This window comes from Nanorana parkeri, unplaced genomic scaffold (genome assembly GCF_000935625.1).
Source record: "Nanorana parkeri isolate BGI_ZX_2015 unplaced genomic scaffold, ASM93562v1 scaffold150, whole genome shotgun sequence".
NCBI classification, from domain to species: Eukaryota; Metazoa; Chordata; class Amphibia; order Anura; family Dicroglossidae; genus Nanorana; species Nanorana parkeri.
In genome coordinates, this window is record NW_017306418.1 from 239065 (window position 1) to 258636 (window position 19572).

Here is a 19572-nt window from a genome sequence, read left to right on the forward strand (position 1 = left end):
CGCTCTGATGATATCCCTCAGTGGCAGCAGATCCAATACGCTGTATAGGATGTGATGACTCACAGTTTCTTAGACCACTGAAGCAGAGAGGGAGTGTTGCCTCTACCAAACTGGCTGCCTCCACACGGAGACATGCAGAACACATCATACTAAGTCACCGATTGGGTACGAATAGTTGTAGGGAAATCACAGGCAATACTGGTGACTAGTTCTTTGCCCCCTGCCTTTCCTGCTTGGGCGCAGCTTCCAGAGTGCAATATCTCTTAAAACAACAAATAAAAATGTTAGCTAGATGCTAGGAAACAGGACATATTTTTTTTGCCTGGAGGACGCCTATGTTGTGTTGCTGTGTTATGCACAATGATTTGTTCACAATAAATATCAGCATGGGAATCAGGTCACAGGGGTCTAGGTCTGCACAGGCTGCTGTACTGAGATATCCAAGGGTTATGATCTGGGGTCTGTAACTTTAACCATGTAAATGTTGTTTCCATTCTGAATGTATATTCGTATGAATTCCATTAAATTTGGACATTGAAATGTATTTGAATTCGAATGCATCTGAATGCAAAACAAATCTGAATGGTCGTTAAATGAAAATTTGGATCTGTCCGAATTTCATTCAAAAGGAAACTAAATCAGACATGTGGGGGTTGCATTACAGGCATGGTCATGTGACTTACTGTTGTGCATCATTCTGAAATGAAAATTCAGACGGATCCAAAATCCGAATAATGAACAACATTTCGGATCCAAAATCTGTAAAACAAGCCGAATCAAATATCGGATCCAAAATCTGAAATCTGAAATAAAAATAAAAATAGATTTGAAATAAAATGAAACAAAACGATTATTTTGCAGGGTGAAATGTCTATTGACAAGGAGGGTGGTGGTGCGGCTGATTTTTAATGAAAACAAACTGCGCGACTTTACACGCCTTTTGTTTTAGTGCACCTGAAATGTATTTAGCCAATTTAAACTGGAAGTTCAATTGGGTTTTAATACGTTAAAGAAAAGCATCTGATCTTGGCTGATAAACAAAAAGAAATTTCTAATTTGGCATATTGGTCCTGCAAAAATAATGTACAGTATGTTACAAATACTGTTTTATGAGTAACTCGGACCACCTGCCTATTAATGGAATATACATTTTTAACACTCCTATAAATTTCATGGGTCAGTACAGGTGCACTTAATCGTTCCCTTTACATTATAAAATAGAGGATTGTGGAAAAATTTACATTTCCTAACTTGCACAAGTTGCTTGGCTATGGGCCATTTCAGTATATAGATCTGTGCTGTGAAAAAAAAATCCTTCTAAATGTATGAAAAGTTAGAAATAGAGTAGAGCTATTCAGAACAGACTGAAAGTATAAACACAATGTAAAGATACAATACCGTGTTCTTATTATGATCCTTGTGATTGGAGATTAGACAGAGTCATCTGATATTCTGTGCAGCCCAGAACTCTATCCTCAAGGTGTTGCAGTACACCTTGTAAGCCTTTGTTTCCAACAGTATTTATTTCTGAAATATAAAACAATGAATCCCACGGAGTAATTAAATTGAAATGTATGCTTGCAGAAAAGTAACATAAGAAAGCTTAATTTTAGCAAAATGGCTTTTAAAATGTCTCCTGTCACAATATTATAAAGATGAAAAGTTAGTGATGCTTTGTTGTGCTCCTCCTGCGGCATGAAGGTCCTCAATTGTTGGGGGCTTGCTTTGAACAATAGTGAATGCTTGGGAAAGGCGATCAAATACTCTGCCACTTGGCCGCTAGAGGCTCTGTGTACTGTGAATGCTTTCAGTTAGTTTTATAGATAGTTGGATCCTGCTTCCCTTGTGTTGCTGCTTCCCTTGTGTTGCTGCTTCCCTTGTGTTGCAAGAATCCACATTGACAGAGCATTACTTTTGCACACATGCAAAAACAACATGTATTATTTTAGGGGAGTGGGGGAAAGACTTTCAAATAATTTATTTACACATGTGGCCAACTAACTATGCACCCAAAACCACTGATTTGAGCACAGATGCAACTGCAGTAAAATCCCTGTTCTGGCATCCACGAGGATTGGTAGATTCCGGATAAATGCAGTTTCTGGTTGCTTGGAAGTTACTATTAAAAATAGGTCTAACTAATGCCACACCACATGCTATACCATACCATAACATAAACTCTGTATTGACTTCATATTGATATTGAAATGCAGTAATCAAGTAAGCAAATTAAGACAAATAGACACACTTAAGACAAATAGACACACAATCATTTCCAGGATACATGCTGCAGATCAGCAAAACAGTGAGTACACAGGGGATGTTTTTTTTTCTGGTTAGATGGGAGTTCTGGTTAGTTAAATACTAGATAACTGAGAGTTTACTGTATTTTTCTAGGCAAAATACTGGTCACATGATCTGTTTCCTAATAATAAATAGCTCCCATGATAGACTATAACTTCAATAAAAATTAGTAAACTAAACGTGAGGTTGTAGTCCATCACGGTAGCGAGCATGGAGCTCTGGCTACTTTACAACACGCATATGGACCGTGGGGTACTAATGTAGTCACCCTCCAGAAGGAAGGACATGAATTCAGAGATGATTTGAGGATCTACAGCCGAGTGATACACAAGATACATTATTGTTAATAGTTAAGGTACTTTCATGCATTTTTAGGTTTTTACTCTTGAATTTAGTGTCCCTTTAAAGCCAAATGCTCATAGAATTGCATCAGACTCATTTAAATTGTATGAAAATTGTTTGCTGTATGTAGGTATGTTTATTGCTCAATATTATCAATAACTTGTGCATAAAGGTAACTTGTAGACCCTCAAATGCATTTCTACATACATCATAACTCATTTAACCTGTGTCCATTTTAATCATAATTTTATAAATCATATGGATGGAAAGAGAAGGTTCTTCTCTCCTTTTCCTTTTCCCCTAATAAACTCCTGCTACTGTATGATTAAATTACTTCGAAAAATACTAGCGACTTTTGTCAATTGATACTGGGGATATGAATTGAACACACAATTCAGCCACTGTTTTGTACGACGTTGCCATTCTATGGGTTTATGTCAGAATTCTGTTCTGCTTTATATTTCGAAAACTCAAACTGCCTGCTAGGAATAATTTAAAAGGCAGCAGCTACCCGCCCAAGAATGAGCTCCCTTCTAAGATTATACATTGCTTTGGATGACTGGGTTAGAAAACTGGAGGACATATGTAAAGCATTGGCTGACAACATGATTAATGATTTTTGACACTGTAAACTGTATTGGGTGCAACGTGATTTTCTGCACTTAGCGCCATCAGTTTTTTTTTTTTTTAATACGATTGCTTGTCAGTCTGAAGTGTTTTTGGGTGTTGCCGATATTGGCCAGTCAATCATGCTGTGTTATCAAATCTGGAATCACCATCTGTTTATACATTATTAAAGAGACCAAGTACACTCGTGCATTGTTCTGTCTCTTAAGTAACTGGAGTTCTGTGTAACAAAAACATAAAATCCCAGGACATGTCCGATGTTTGAGAAAGACCATATGCCACGTATTCACCCCAGTGAGTTATGTTTATGTCTTGATACTGTACTTGCCTTTGCTTTGCTTTATTGCTCGTGACAGTGCTGTCTTGTACATAAAGCTTGCATTGATCTATGTGACAGTATACGTGAGAACACGGTTAATATTGTTTCAGTTTTTACGTTTATTTTGATACGATTTGACATTCATTGAGCTTCACAGGGAAACTTTGGTTTGGCACACTGCTCTTTGTTTGCACTTGTTGCTTAAGAGCATGCCTCTCTACAAATATATCCCTAATACTCCAGGAAATATTGGTTATAGCTTTTCTTACAAAAAAGGGGAGCGTCAAGGAAAAAGTCACACCTCTTAAAGGGCAGGTGCACCTTTATAAATATTCATTTGCTAAACCCACTCTCCAAACTGCGTTAATTCCCCCCCTCTTCCCTTCTTCCGCAGCTGCATACTTTAGTTAAGAGTTGCGGCCTACTCCAGTGTACAGCCTGTTCTGATGAAAATTTCTTCAGAGCTATCCATACCCCCCAACTGTCCTGCATTCCATGGGACTGTCCCAGAATTCAAACACATTTCCAATGACGCACGCATTAGGGCTGAGTACTGGAGCTGAGTGAAGGAACTCTTGTTCCACCACTCAGCTCCTGTTCAATGCATAAACTTAGGGCAGAGATATCTCCTCTCGACAGAGTATGCATAGTGCCATTAGAGGTTGAGAACATCATAAGACATGAGGAGAGTGCACACAAAACACAGAAAAATGCAAACCACTGTTGCAGTTAAAAAACAGGCATTGAAGAGGTCACAGCAGCAACTGGGTATGTTAGCATTTTGATATACTTTCAAATCCAGCTCATTCACAACTGTTTTATAAACTTGTTACTTATTCTGCCACCCCAAGAACAAATATATTTAACTAGAAGGCCTGGCTCCTTCCCTTATTGTCTTTTAGTCATGTACATGTTTTTGTCAGCAGATAGCATTTTATTATGCAAGCAAACTCCGTTTGTCCGTGTCTCCAGTGTATGCCTCCAGCCCCCACTGACCAATAATTTTATTCTGCCAGCCCCCAATGATCTCCAATTTTACCTCTCCTGCTCCCACTGACCTCCAGTGTACCTCTCCAGTCCCTACTCACCTCCAATCTACCCCTCCTGACCCTTTATGTACTTTAGTCCTCACTGACTTCCAGGGCACCCTATCCGCACCCTTACTGACTTCCAGGGAATCCTTTCAGCCCTCACTGAGTTCCAGTGGACCCTCCAGCCCTCAATGACCACCCATGTATCCCACCAATCACCATTGACCTCTAGTGTACCCCTCCAGCTCTCACTGACCTCCAGTTTACCCACTTACACTGACCAGTGCTTTTTTATTCCACCCCCTCCCCCATTGCAACCTATTTGTTTTTCTCCCACTTGCTCCCTCTGACCTCCCACTGACTGTCGGCATTTTACATTTTCTTCTCACACTGACCACCGACGTGGAGCACTGTAAGGGACCCTATGATGCATGCTCCTTACCGCTGCATGTTTTACACTGTGTTCTACTTTGCATATTTCTGACCACTGCACTGTATACGCTGTGTAGTATGTCAAAAAGTCCTGGCTCCTTCACTCTATGTGCTATGTTGTGTGTTACACAGACCTGATTCCTGCACCATCACCAAAGTTTTTTATTTTCTTAAAATGTGCTGGTTGCTATGTAGTTTGCAAACATTTCAATGAAGTTCTTATTTAAGGTTGGCTCAGACAAAGTGTACGCTCTCTGGTCTGTATTGTGTTTTTTTTTTTAAATGAACCTTTAGGTTTATGTGTGTAAGACTTTCACTCATAGCGCAATAATTAAGGGGTATTTTGCAGGTTCAAGCACTGCAGACGGTTCAGTAGACATGTGCATTCGGATACTGATGAACCTGCAAATCAATGAAATTCAGTTGATTAGGCGGTTCGTCCTAATCCGAAATAACAAATGTATTATATGATATAAAACTATAATCGGGCATACTTAAATTTCTTTGCAGAACACGCGGCGGCCGATTCTGCGCAGGTGCGCCAACATTCTTGAGTATATCTTGGTATACACCAAGATGGCGTTTCCCGTAGATACAGTCAAAGATGGCATCGCGCAAGCGCAGAATGTGCTGGCGGCCGATATGGCCACCGCTCATCCTGCATTTTCAGTGTGCGGTTTTGGAGGCCTCCGAATCCGAAACAGTATTAAAATTTGTTTTCTTTGATGAAACGAATGAAAACAGTTTTCAGTTTCATCAGAAATCAATTTTTTTTGCTGCACATTTCTAGTGTACAGTGTATGCTAATTGTAGACTCAGACATTATTTAACCATGCACCAGAGGGAGCTGGGCACTATTTACTAGCAAAAACAATGCTGCTGCCTTGTTACACCAGGACCACCTGACAACACACTAAGGTGTGTAAGGTAGGGGTTCTTGGGAAATGTAGTTATAGGTGTGTATTTACATGAGTAGGAACTAAGTTGCCAGTAGCAGCCCCTGCAAGAATTTAACAAGCCTGGTAACAGGGAGTAAAAAGATGTTCCTAGCTAGGACATGGTCTAGAGTGGAAGAAGAAGTTTGGGAGTGCATTTGGGTAATATCTGCATATACACTTTAATTGGGGTGTTTCTGTGTAGCTATCATGTAGTTCTAGTGCTTAAGTACCTCTGCTATTACTCATCCTTTACTAAGTGTCTTATATTTGTGTGCGGTCTTTTCCACATAGGTGAGACCACACACACACACACGAAAGAAAAAAACCACACTATTTAGAGAAAGCCACATGTATGGAAACGTTCACTAACTTAAGACCTGAAACTGAGATAGCTGTTATTTAATAGGATCACTCATGACTAGAAATTATACAAGTGTTTGTCTTAGTAATAATGAGCTATAATGAAGACTGTCTATAGACACTAGAAGTTGTCTGGGTGATCAGGATGTACTGTATATTAAATATGTTTTTTTTAGGGATGTCCAGATGCCATTTCAGATACCAGTGCCGATACTTGGCATTATAGAAGAGAACAAAAACTACCAGGGTTGCAGCGGTGGCAGCTGGAAGCTAGCTCCTGCGCTCCACCACTGTCCTGAAATCATTAGTCTGTATTGTTTTATAAAAACTGTCACATGACAATAAACATCAGTGTATCAGTATCAGTGTTTGTATCTGTGAGTACTTGGACAAGTATCAGTACTTGTACTTTTAAAAATGGTATCGGTGCATCCCTTATATATATTTATAAACAAATCCCAGGAGCTCCGTGTGCTCCTAAAAAAGGACAGCTGCTTCCTAACTTTTGCATTTTTCTCTAGTCTAGTTCTGGAGCTGAAAAAGTATCTGTACTTGTACCGAGTACGGTACTTGGTATCTGAACATCCCTAGTTTTTTTCCTATGTTAGTGCATTGTTATTCATATTTGTGCCATCTCAGTTTGTATATATATATATATTTGAAGCAGCCACCCCAGCTCTGGTGCAAGCACAATGAACAGACTTTTCCCCTGTGCTCTATTGGCTAAACTGAGGTCTGAAGATGCCTTTACATGTCTATCCTGTCACCAGGACTGTGCTTTCATCATCTCATGTCAATGTTAATACTTTAAACAAAAGAAAGCCTCTTACATGCTATTGGTGATTTCTCCTTCTGAAAAAAGCATAGTTCTCTGGCTGTTCAAGTCACTGATCTGAAACAACTATGAAGATAATGACCAGGGATGAGCTCCCCTAAATCCCGATGAAGCCACTCCTGAACAAGGAAGGAGGCTCCTTTCATGCCACTCAATCAACTCTTGGTGAGGAATTCTCCACCTGCAGCTTAGCATAAGCAAAGGGGCAGGATGCAGTAATGTAATTGAACTTATATGGCTACATACCTATATATTTGGTAAAATTGTTTTTTTTCGGGGGAATGTTCATACTGCAACTGACAAGTTGTGTTGTGTGCAATGAAATGCAACCTCAGTCCAAACAGATGCTTTTAGCCAATAAATGGCAGACTGATGGATGGTCTGGTTAAAAAAGAAGGTAAAACCAGCCAGTCTTCTACTGCATCTAGGTTTATTGTAAAGCCCTTAACACATGTCAAACTGGTCAAGTCTTAAGTGTTTTTGTGCTTTAGCACTTAATTATAAGGCATCGTCTGCACTATGTATTTGTATCCCTTTGTATAAGATCTGGAAAACTATTTATTTTTCTCATCTAAAAGCTGCACATGTGCATTGTCCATGTGGCCTCCTTCCAATAAACATTCTAAAATATAGAACACAACGGTATAATCTATTTGTCAAAGCAAGGTTCACAGTTCTAAAACCCTTTTGGCTGGTGCCACACTCAGGAATCCTTTTGGACATTGGAAGTCCGGTACCAGCAAGAGCATTTTATGAAGAAAAATTATAAATCAGGTACAAATTAAAACATATAGACTATTAAGTTATGAATAATGGATGAGAAGATGAGAATATCTGTTTAAAAACTATAAACACAGCAATAGGGGTGAATAAAGATCACACAAGTGCTGTTCTAGTACATTATCTATCATAATAAGCTGACATCACGGCCATAATATAGCCAGTCCTAAACACAGAGCAGTAAAGCAGGCATTTCCAAAGAAATCCCTTGTGAGTTGGAAATCCAGTTGCTGAAGTTATTGAACAAGACGCTAAAAGATGGAAAAGTACTTAAGTGAGCCCCAGTGGTTGGAACATAATAAGCTCGATTTGTTTTTCTTTTAGATGTAGGACACTTAAGGAGATCAGTAAGAACTGACAAAGTGCTCTGTTTTATATTTAATTAAAATGTACATCGCGTCTATGGTGCCTTTGTTTAAAGAGACCCAGACTATTCAAGTCACAAGAACAGAATTTCACCACTAGACTCCAGCCAAGTTTTCCTGTTACTCCAACACTCAAACAGGACTTAAGACACAAATATACATTCCATAACATAGACTGTGACTGTTACCTAGTGCCATAGTTACAAGTACAACGTTAAAAGCAGCTCCAGGCAGCTAAGGCAATCCAGTAAACTTTGTAGCTATTCAAAAAATCAGAAAGACTGCTCAATGCACACCATTTATTAATAAAGAATACATTCTTGCATTTCCATTGATTTGTCCTATAAAAACTGTACTAGCATCATCACATGATCTGCCAGGTGAATTTTCCTATGATTATAAACGTCTACAGATACAGGATTCCCTCATTCAGATATATAGGCTCCTCTTAGGCTAACTCATAGCTAGCAGGAATGAGCAGTGTACATCTAAAAAACTGTTCCTGTTTACCTCTACACCTCTACATTCAATTACATTCTTTTTGTACCTACTTACAGATACTTCATTAAAGGCATGTTCTATATAGAAATAAATATTAACTCTGCAACAATGAATCAATCAAGTGAAAGACACAAAATAAAGGAATTATTTAAATAAAAAATTGCATTTATTCTATAAGGCCAAGTTTATACTGAACTGCTGGGGCACATATTGCGATAATGCATGCGCTTTAACACCGTGAGTTAACATGTCCTGAGTTAGGCACCCTTTTCAAAATGAATGGGCTGGAAACACACCTTATTAGGCCAGATATTAGAGCCGCACCTTTTTTGGCAGTGCAATACAATGCTGAAGTGCAGGGAACTTGCGTCATCAAGGTGTGTTGCGGTGACATTCACAATAAATGGCCTCATATCACAGCATGGCAAGTAGCGTTAAGTGCCCAACATTGCGAAACTGCACAGAAATATGCATGTTCCTGGAACAGAATAATGTGAATGGGGTTAAGCTTGCCACTATTGTTCAAATGCTAGCTGTCTGGCGGCCTCTGAAGTGAAAGAGTCAAATCTACTGATCTGCATACTTTTTGCAGGTCAGTTACTCAGAAGTACTGAAGCTATTGTATCACACAGGCAGGTACATTTTCAGAGGGAGAGGTCAACAGTCTCCATAATTCCTCAGAACAGATTTACATTCAAGCTATTTTTTAAATAAAATCTATTCTAGACAGAGTCTGCTTGCTTTTCAAAGTGCTCTTTGCTAGGACTGCAGTCACTTGTCACATGATATGTGATCTGCAGAGCGATGTATGGTTGGTAACAACCGCCTTGTGTATTTCAGGTTCACATTCAGAGCCATTCATAGAATAAGTAATCCTAGGCAATTGTAGGGATTTAGTGCATTTAAGATTAAAGGAGAACTATGAGGTCATTTTCACTCACCTCATAGTTCTAGCCGACCTGTGACAATGAGACTGTCACAGGTCGGCTCAGTAAATCGGGAGGTGAGCGAACACATACCGGCGTTCGCTCACCTCTCGATCCTGTCACGGCTCTCTGCCGTGACAGGGGAGGGGCTGGATTCCCCCCCTCCCCGCTCCGATCCGCCAGCGCTGACTGGCGGAACGGACGGGGGAGGGGGCGGGTACAGCTGGCTCTGCCTTTAGATAGGCAGAGCCAGCTGTCAGTCACGCAGCTGGGCAGATCCCGGCACAATTGTCGGGATCCGCTTCAGCTGCGGCGTCTCAGTATACCGTCTGTTCAGACGATACAAAATGGTTAGAAACAGAGGAAAGGTTACTGCTGGTCTTGGGAAATAAGTGATGATGAGCTGAGCTACCCCAGTTACATTTTTTCAATAAAGTGTAGCAACCATAATGGTTCAATAGTTTGATCCTTCTGCAGGATTGTTATGTGTCAGACTGTAATTAGAGGCAGTACAAGACACGCTTTGTGTAATATAGTATCCTCCTCAAAAATCAGGCTATGCTTTAATGTTGCCAAATTTTATGAATTTTCCAAATGCCATATTCATTTTGCCTGATATATTTCTCAGGACATTGGCAATTCTAGTAAAAATAATAATAATCATAAGAACTGGACAAACCCACGTACAGACAGTGTTCCTACATTTTATTTGTGCCCATCCATGTTTGCAATAACATGATTCTGGGAGCTGGAGGTAGCCATGATGATTCAGCCGCTTTATCTTCCAGCAGGAAAGACATTGTTGTTACAGTGAAAAATGGTAAGTCTGTAACAGGGTGTTACTGCACTTGGGCATTCTCTCTGTTTATGGAGTGCAGTGCCATTGTTTACCCCCAGGTGGCTTTGTGATGCTGAATATAAATATTCTAGCATGGGAACAAAGAGGGGTCAAAATTCAAGGCAGCCATTATGAAGGTGAGAGAGGAATAAGGAGGCTCTCCTATCTGGGGAGGCCTCTTAAGCCTACTAGGTCTTGGGCCTGAATTGATGAGGTTTAAGTATTAATCTTCAAAATGTATCAGCACAGCAAAGACCCTTTCTCAACCATCTAAATTGGACTATGTAAGTGATATGTTTAATCTTGCTGCAAAACTATGAAATTAACTTATGGACTTGTTCCTTGTTGTTCACGTAGTAGGAATGCCTTTATAACTAATATGTGGATTGCTGAATTGGCAACAAGTAAAATTTGTTGACATTAAGAAAAAGCCTATGTCTGATGTGTGATAAAGTCCTATGCATGTGAAGTACATACATTTTCTGCAGGGCAGCAGACAGCCAGACTAGTTCAATTAGACTTACAATATCCCATATAGCAAGTAATTGAGCTGCAAGTTTGAAAATGACTTGCTAAACTATTGCAGACTTGCCAAGCTTCACAATTTTGTTGCACAATTACAAGTCTGCATTGCAAGTCTCCAGATCAGTGAGCTTGCAGAGCTCTTGCTCAGACCTGCAGGACTCTTGCTGTAGACTTGCCAAGCAAATTTGCTACAAATTCAAAAAGTGGCCACTAGAACTTGTGCTGCAAGTGCTCTGCAAGTCTACAACTTGCCAAGAATGTGTGCAGCAAGTTAACAAGAATTACAATTTAACCCTGCCACAAGTTTGTGGCAAGTTATCCTTGCTAGCTGGGATGTAGGACTGACAAAGCAGTGAATTGTGTTATGCACAGCCAATACCTGGGTAACAAATGAGAGCAACAGGTTCTGGGCAGAAGTGGTGGTGGTCCAAGAGCAAAGGGTTGATCTGTGGAGGTGGTTGGTAGCTTTCCTTGGGCGCACCTCCTGTAACTCAGAACATCTGTGTCACATGGGCTTCTGGAGTTGTGATAACCCACACTGCTTGAACCTTGAAACATGTATAACTGAGGCCTTAATAATAGTAGAATAATGGTACTTCTGACAAGGCCTAGCCCCTGACATGGGACGCTCAAGTGTACATGTGATCAGTGGGTTTCGTCTTTGCAAAGCTGAGGTCCCTAGGACTGAAGAACTAACTTAAGAAATACAGTTACCAGGAGGAGCTCTTTGGTGTAGAATCTCGAGGTTATTCTTCCAACTATAGCATAGTTGGGCCACCCCTTACATCAGAGCCCCCCTTTCACATCAGGAGATCCCTTTCACTGCAGAGTACCCCCATTCACATTAGAGTCCCCCTCCTTTTAATTAAAGTCCCCCTTTCACGTTAGAAGCCCCTTTAACAAATATTTGAAGCCCCCCCGACCGTGCCAGAAAGCACCCCGAGACGCCACAGCACCCTGATTGAGAAAGGCTTTTTTATTTAATAGGGTTTTCATCTGGATGAGCAGAGTTAAAAATCAGCCGATTCTACAACAATATCAATCATAAGGTGAAGTGTTAAATAGTGCTAATCGAAAAGCTGCTGTGATATAGAACCCTGGGGTCTAATGAATGAGAAATACAAAATCAAACAGCGCTAAATTTAACTAGTGAATGATAGAAATCAAGTGCTAAACATATAAGCCAATTTTAACATACAACAAAAGTGCTGAAAAAAATCAAACGTGGGTGACAGGAATTCTTTCCGTGAACATAGTGTTAACAATCCTATCAAAAAGTGACTCTTCTGTGGTCAGGGTGGATAGATATTAATTGAGTGTTTCGTTTAAGAAACTATAAATGATATGTCTCTATGAAAAAAATATATATGCATATGTGGTCTCCGTTATTTTCTGTGTAAAATTCCAATAAAAAATGTTTTATAAAGATAACAAAAAAGTATCTGTGATATTTTCAATCCGTTTCAAAGTGAAGAAAAATAACGAAATATTCCAAATGTTCGGTGATATATCCGCAATCCTTATTCCGGGGAGTGTATTGAGATCAAAACATATCCCCTAAAAGTAAGTACTCACCCCAAGTATCCGGCTGTAACAGACAGCCACACACGTATATTTATCGAAGTGAATTGGTCCGATGTATGTTGCCGGCACCTCCTCCACCGTTGGTTGTCCAGATAAAGAGTACCTGTTCTCTCATGCAAAGAAAGAAAAGTCCTGAGGTGCCTTTTCCTTCCCTCCTGTTGTGGGGCGAGTGGCGGCTGCGCTTTGAAGCCCCCCCGACCGTGCCAGAAAGCACCCCGAGACGCCACAGCACCCTGATTGAGAAAGGCTTTTTTATTTAATAATTGCTTGTATGATACAATTACATCATTATTACTCTTTAGAGTCTTGACTGTGCTGGAAATTTACTTTGATTAGTGGATATTTACAATCTACAAAAAAAGTGGTTAAAGAATACGTACACTTTCAGACAAAGTGCAGTTATTCTTTTTGACCCCCTCTCCTGATCTAACACATCCCATTCTTCCCCTACACATATGCATGCTTATTGAGATCCAACTGATGTGGCCTTCTGTATATGTTGACATTCTGCACCACAGGTCCTCTCTTTTTTGGCCGCAGTTGTGCAGTAGAGTTCTATGAGGGTTGTCTCCACAGCTGGCCTCCTAGCCATTCATACAACACACAGTTCCAGGCTTCATTTTTTGAATGGCCTGGAGTTGAGGGAGGTAGAGACATGACTGCAGCACTGGGGTCTTTGAGACCTGCATTGCTTACATCCGAGCAGCCCAGAATTACAGCTGATACTATACTTGCCCTGGCATGTAAACAAGCAGATTTGCTTATTCGACAAAACCGCCTGCATGACAGGGGGTTGGAGTTGGGTTTTAAGTATATCTGGTTGGATATATTGCTTGAAATTCTCCTTTAAAATGTCCACTGTAAAAAAAAAAAAAATAGAAATAGCAAAAGCCATAAGCTGTTCTCAACTAAATGACTTTACCTCACAAGACCTGATTTAATAGTCATTGATGGAATTAGATGAAGTAAGCTTTCCATGGTCTATTTTTCTTATGCTCTGTAGGTGAAGCACAACACAGAACATTCAAATTGCTGCATTCATAAATGACTTGCGCATCGGTTATTGAGTCCTGGAGACAGCACTTCCACTAAAGTACGTGCCAAAAACAAAGAGATGACACAGAGAATCCTTTACTTTAATGAGCAGAACCATTATACAAATACACTGTGGCGTATCGTTCCATGCAATGCTAAACAGGTCCTCCGTCATCCGCTTTTTATTACTTTACATAAAAACGCTGTCAACACAGCGCGCCTATGAATGTCATGGCTATCTGATAATACAGAGTGCACGCTACAAGAGAATGCAGAGCTGTCATACGCGTATAACTGCTATACAAAAAGCAGAGAAGGAATCTGCACTAAATGTCCCAGCTTGGGACATTATTCTCCCCATCTGTTTCTCTTATTTGCCATGTAAGGAAATGTTCAACTAAACATGTCCACAATAAAAATTCTACCCCAGATGATCACTTCAACAGTCACACAACCCGGATAATTTAGGTGAGAGTTCTTACTTCCTCCTGGTTATATGTCATTGTTAAGTACACAGGGTTTCGGATACAAACGACAATTTAAAAAAAAAATCATTAACATTTGATCTCCTCTTGCCATCTATCATGTTTAGCATTTTACCTAAATAATCTGTTTACACTGAGATGGCCTGCTTCTCCAAACTGTCTCTGAAGTTTTCTCTTTTTGCTAATTTAATGGAATTATACTTGGCCACATTTTTCTCCGTTGACACAACACATTTCCGCCTTGTGTTTTGAATTAGCATGTGATCAATGTGGGGGAAGCAGGTTAAGATGTCTGTGGTAGTAGTTCTACATTAGAGAGTAACAACTTAAAGAGGAACTTTACCCTTATCTTTGAAATGATAACAAATACACCTTTAGAAATACAGTATTTATAAATGATAATCTACAAAGGGATACTTACACTGAGTGGCCAGATTATTATGACCACCTGACGTTTGTAGGCAAATTAGCTATAATTAGCTATAATTTCGCGCTGAAGTTGCTAGGGGGCCATTATAAATAGGGAAGCAGGTTGTTTACCACGACAGTAGAAGTGATTTTTTTTCTGAAGATATGGGTAAACAACGCGATTTAACAGCCTTTGAACATGGGATGATTGTTGGCGCTTGGAGCCATGTAGTGAGTATCAGCAAAACAGCAGAATTCGTTAAATGTCCAAGAGCAGCTGTTGTTAAAGTGTTTAAAGACTGGACTGTCAGCCGAAAATCTGGGTCTGAACGTGCGAATTGTGGCCGTCAGTGACTGGTCAATGTTAGGGCAGAACGGAGAGTGGCCAGACTGGTACAAGACAACAGAAGGGCAACAGTGCCGTGTCAGATTCCTCGCATTACCTTTCAACATCTCGTGGAGTCACGAGGCGGCCCAACAAAGTCATCTCGTGCCTCAATGAAGTACTGATGGAGTGGTCATAATAATCTGGCCACTCAGTGTATATATAATTGCAGAGTTTGTATTCTCTGCATACCTTTTGTTTTTGTTTTTTTATTTCCTCCCCATTCTCCTCAAAGTGACCTTGTTTTTTTTTTTTTTTTTTTCCCCCCCATTCTTCCCACAGTGGCTTTTTTTTTTTTTTTTTTACTAGATTAACATATCTCCCTTTACTTTCTGGACCCCTGGCACATGTGACTAGGACATGTGACCATGCACATCATCTGAGGGGAGGAAAATGCCTTTCCCTGAGATCTTGTGAGATTACAGATGAGTTTTCCCAGCAATGCTCTGCTAATGTAACCTTCCCAGGATGCAATGCATAGGCACATTACATCACTAATGCCCAGGAAGTGGAAAAACAATAATTGTATGTAAAAGAAAAATATATATTTGTTTAACTAATGAATGTGAGATGATTGCAAATCAGCATGCAGAGCTGGATGCTGATGTAATTTTTTAGTGAAAGGGGATAAAGGTCCACTATAAAAGAAGAGGGCTCCACTCTAGTGAAAGAAAACACGAGTGAAGTTACTAAATTTCGTGTGACTGTATCATTAATATTTATTAGTTTTATAAGATACCTGTAGTTAAAAAAAAATGTAGCATGTAATTGACCCAGCTTGGCTATACATGCAGAAAAGAAAAAACTTAGCACTAAAATAGAGTTAGAAACAATTTGAAGTGTCATAATTACATTTCTATATATATATAAAATAAATAAACTCATTACTGCAACACATGATGGGGTTAGGAGTAGATACTGTTCACTTAGGAAAGTCAATAAGGTAAACTCACTTCAATCATCCAGTAATGTGCAACCAGAAATCCTGTTAATCCTGAATAAAAAAATGTTCTAGACATGCAAAGGGCTTACATTTCCTATTTGGCAGTAAAAGCTGGTTCAAGTTTTTATTTAAAGAAATCCTGGCAAAATTTTTATTAACCTGTAGCGTCCCCCTTCCTCGGTTAACGATATGCCAGCACAGGATAACACTACCGGTGGCTCTGAAGGGGTGATCTACAATAAAATGAAACCGGTCTCCCTGTATTTACTCTATAAGAAACCTCTATTATGGATCCACGGCACACCAGCACACCAGCACACCATGAATACTAGGGTTGGTTGCTATGGGTTACAGCATCTCCTATGTCTTTGTGTCTAGGTAGATTATTACTCACTTTGCCAATGAACACTTACTGCCCTTTCTGGTGATCAATTGAAGTGTGGTCCAGACTGTAGTTATGATGCTTGAAAATTTTATTTGCAGAACTTCAGGGAGAGAGGAGAAGGGTTAGGGTCATCCAGGCAGATGTGGACTCCATGGCTTTCAGATTGTGATTACTGTTTCCATGCACAGCAGGTCAAACACCTGACACAGCATTAATTGAGGGATAAGTTACTGATCCTTGTCTTTAGCAGTAGCAACCCCTGGACCTGCTGCCATCAGGCTCCAGGGTCTTCTTATGGCTAGTCCCCAGGCTTTAGGCCTAGCCAGCTCAGGTAATCCAGTGCAGCTTCCCTGCAGGCTGGGCCTGGGGGGAGGAAGAGAGAGCTCACATGGTCCACCCCAAGTATTTATCTCCTCCCCCAGCATGCACCACTGGCTATCGTTCAACAGTCATCGGCTGTAGAGGGATATCTACTCCTAGCAATCCCATTGGTTGCTCTGTTCTGTGATCATGGCACACCTTGCGGTAACTCTTGCAGCAGACAGATGGCAGGCAATGACAGATAGTTTAGGGGGGAAAACCACATGAACCAAACTACAAATTAGTATCAGACCACATACAATCTGATAAACACTAGATTTAATAGCACACTTTCCACTAGGGCTCTACAAACCCTTGCAGTGGGGCTACCCCCGCACTGCAAGGGTTAACTGCTCGTTTTTGTCTAGGTGCTAAAAATAAAGTTATACTCACCTGAACCGTGAAGCCAGCTTGCTCTCAGATCTGTCCTTTTAGCCTCTCCCCCCCACTCCACGGCAGCGGTCTAAAGTCCTATAAATCATCATGTTCTTTACACAGTGTATAGACTTGAGGACACTGAAGAACATTCCCGGTGCTGCAGCATAGCAGAAGATAGGCTTTAGAAATCGGAAAAGCAGGGAGACGTCTCAGCGGTTCGGGTGAGCATAACTCTTTTTTTTTGGAGTGTGGGGGGAAGGTCCACTGCAAGGTTTAATACAAGTTTTTCTTCTTTAAATACATTTTTATCCTCTTTTAAATAATAAAATAAAAATGTCACAAGCTTGGGCAATTAAAAATGCTGTGTCCAAGCAGTTTAATGCAAGTCTACCTATCAGGTCTGCCTGAATAAAATAATTGCTCTCTCTCTGTGTGGCTGACATATTAAAAGTGGAGAAAACTAGGACAAACGTGTAGTTTTTTTTGGCCCATGGCAGCCAGTCCTAATATTTGTGTACTTTTTACTTAAAATGAAAGATAAAACTTGATCAATTCCTATGGCCAGCAGCTTCATTTTTTTCTTTTCTCTATTTTTACGGTTTATTCACACTATTTTCCAGCTGTAAAGTATCTGAATTTTTCTGCAAGAAAATGCATTTCAAGTAGAAATGTCATTCTTTCCTACATGGCTAGTTCACATCTATGTGCTGTAGATTATTAATAGGAATTTATAAGGACTCATTCTCACCTATGTGTGTGCGTTACCATGAATAAGCATGAATGGGCTTTTAATGAATCAGCCCCTTAAACTTAGCAGTTGTTGATAAAAAAAAAAGGCTGAGTGAGTGGATAAAAATACCACTAGAGGGAGAAACTACAACCTAGAACCTACAACCTATGTCATCCAATAATGTAAATATATTAAAGGAGAACTATGGGGTCAGTGTTTTCCCCCATAGTTCTCCTTAGGGTAACGGGAGGACACAAACTAGCGTCCTCCCGTTACCCTAAGCTCAGTATACCGCGAGCTACAGCTCGCGGTATACTGAGACGCCGCAGCCGGAGCGGATCCCGACGTAGATGACGGGATCCGCCCAGCTGCGTGAGTGACAGCTGGCTCTGCCTATCTAGAGGCAGAGCCAGCTGTACCCGCCCCCTCCCCGTCCGTTCCGCCAGTCAGCGCTGGCAGATCGGAGCGGGGAGAGGGGAATCCAGCCCCTCCCCCTGTCACGGCAGAGAACTGTGACAGGATCGAGAGGTGAGCAAACCTGGTATGTGTTCGCTCACCTCCCGATCTACTGAGCCGACCTGTGACAGTCTTATTGTCACATGTCGGCTAGAACTATGAGGTGAGTGGAAATCACTCATCTCATAGTTCTCCTTTAACCGCTTGCCGCCTGCCCGTTGTAAATAAACTGATGGACAGCAACCACCTATCAGCACGTTCATGTCTTTTTTTTCTCCTGCTCGTGCGCGCCCCCTAGCAGAAGATGTATACAGCCATTACCGTCTGTTCCATACAAGCGTTCAGGCGGCTCTAAAGCCGTCCGATCGCTTGTATTTTAACAAAGAGTATGTGGCCCCCCTGCGCTGTCACTCTTCACCGCTGTTGCCGGTTATCCCGTGCTCCATTGTCTCCCCTGTGGGCCAGGGACCGGCACAGCGGCTGGTCACACTGTAAACGGAGGAGAGATCAGCATTCTCCTACTTGCTGAACTCTCCTCTGATCCCTAAAAGTGGAAGTGATGTGTATTACATCACTTTCTCCTTTAGCTGTCCTTTCTCTAGGTGCTATAGCCAGAGAGAAGAAGCTGATGAAGCTGATCATCAGCTTCTTTGGGGGTCCCTGGGTGACATTAGGGGTCTAAGAGACTCCTGATGTTTCCATAAAGAGGACCTGTCACTGTATATTTGCTAAGTGTAAGTTGAGTGTAAAAAAAAAAAGTTTAGAAAAAAATAAAGTCACCTATAACAAAAAATAAAAAACACGAAAAAAGTCCCCCACCCCACGTGCACGCACATATAAATGTAAATACGCGTCGGGTGCGCCTGCATGCAAAAACAACAATTACACCACACATATTACATATCACCACGGACGTTAGAGTGCAAGCAATAATTTTAGGGCCATTAATCACTGTTAACACTAAATTGATGAGCGGTAAAAGCTTTCAAACCACCACCTATGGCCAATTTTAGGTATGGTCATTTTTTCAGATTTCGGAGGCGCTAGCAATTTTAAAGCTTGAAATGTTTGGTGCCTATTTACTCGACGTGACCCCATCTTTTATATGTTACCACAAATTGGGGTAATAATAAATGTTTTATAACATAACATAGGGAACAGGATTTTTTTCAACATTTAACAATGTTACAACTTACGTCAAACTTATAAACGTTACAACTCACATCGAATTTACGTTGTCCTAGTAATAATGAATTAGCAACTAGCAATTAGGTGCTCAAAGAAAATATCCTACCTATTA